The sequence below is a fragment of the Leptopilina boulardi genome, unplaced genomic scaffold (assembly GCF_019393585.1).
Source record: "Leptopilina boulardi isolate dan_hultmark-lab unplaced genomic scaffold, ZJU_Lbou_2.1 LbouV2_351, whole genome shotgun sequence".
Taxonomy (NCBI): domain Eukaryota; kingdom Metazoa; phylum Arthropoda; class Insecta; order Hymenoptera; family Figitidae; genus Leptopilina; species Leptopilina boulardi.
This window is the reverse complement of record NW_026137920.1, coordinates 2,141,692-2,142,729: the sequence shown is the minus strand read 5'-3', so window position 1 is coordinate 2,142,729 and position 1,038 is coordinate 2,141,692. Positions and strand designations below refer to the sequence as shown.

Sequence of the window (1,038 nt, the reverse complement as noted above, 5' to 3'; positions counted from 1 at the left end):
TCATGAGGCAACTAACAACACTGTATTCATTTAAATTCAATTTTAAGAATTATTTCTTCTGTAAAAAAATAGGAGGTCTAGATCCATTTCAATAAACACAATTTGGAATATTTCACCTACGGCAAAGAAAGGATGGAAATTCTACTAGTAGGAAGCATTCTATTGATGCTGATCCTGTGTCGCAATATCTATCTATGTTATCGAAAGATATCTAACCGACGTAGGAGAAACAACAACAACTTTCCACCTCCTCCTCCTCCACCTCATGTAATGCTCCAGGACAGAGTTGCTTTTGATGTCTCTGTCTAAGTGATGATCGATGCTAATTCCAAAATCAGGCGCAGAAACCAATCCAGATATTCATTTTCGATTAACAAGAAGATTTATGGTAACGAGAGATTATCTTCAGTAGCTGAAACAAAATTTATAATTACTCTCACGAAACTGTAATTAAAATCAATAAATATTATAAAACTATACAAACCATTATCAAACAGGAAACCGAAGCTAATTTTTCAAAAAGAAATCCTAGAAAAATAAAGTAATAAGAAAAAGCAAAACAATAATGGATTAAGTGAGCTTTAACTATACGAACCAGTGCATACAATTTTCATTTTTGCTAAAATTTATCAGCAACACAGCAAAGTCCTGTTTTCTACAATTGGTTCTAAGATTCTCGAGAACAACAGTGATCCCAACAACAAGTTCTAAATTTTCCTGTTTGAAATAAAAAGTACGAGTCTCAGTTTTATCCATCAATATGAAGATCTCCAAGTCCCAAGTTAAGTTAAGCTAAGTTAAGTTTTACGTAAAAATACGTAAGTGTACCAAATTTATATATTTTGACGTATTTTACGTGTAGATTACAAAAAAATATAGCGAGGATGATTGGAGTTGATTTTTCTGGAGCTGTCAAGAAAAAACTGATAATTTTAGAAAAAATCATGAATTTTCTCCCATTAAAGAAAAAATTTTATCTAAAGGGCTTCAAATATACTACTTTTACGTATTTTTATGTGTAGATTATAGAAATAATTT

General features: G+C 30.8%; 1 long non-coding RNA gene across 1 annotated transcript; it reads right to left on the bottom strand.

Moving 5' to 3' along the window:
- Positions 1-303: 303 nt before the first annotated feature.
- LOC127286245 (uncharacterized) lies at positions 304-736 on the bottom strand. The gene is made up of 3 exons (XR_007843713.1): positions 596-736; positions 485-528; positions 304-412 (listed from the first exon to the last, which is right to left on the bottom strand). It is a non-coding gene; the product is annotated as an uncharacterized LOC127286245 (long non-coding RNA).
- Positions 737-1,038: the final 302 nt, after the last annotated feature.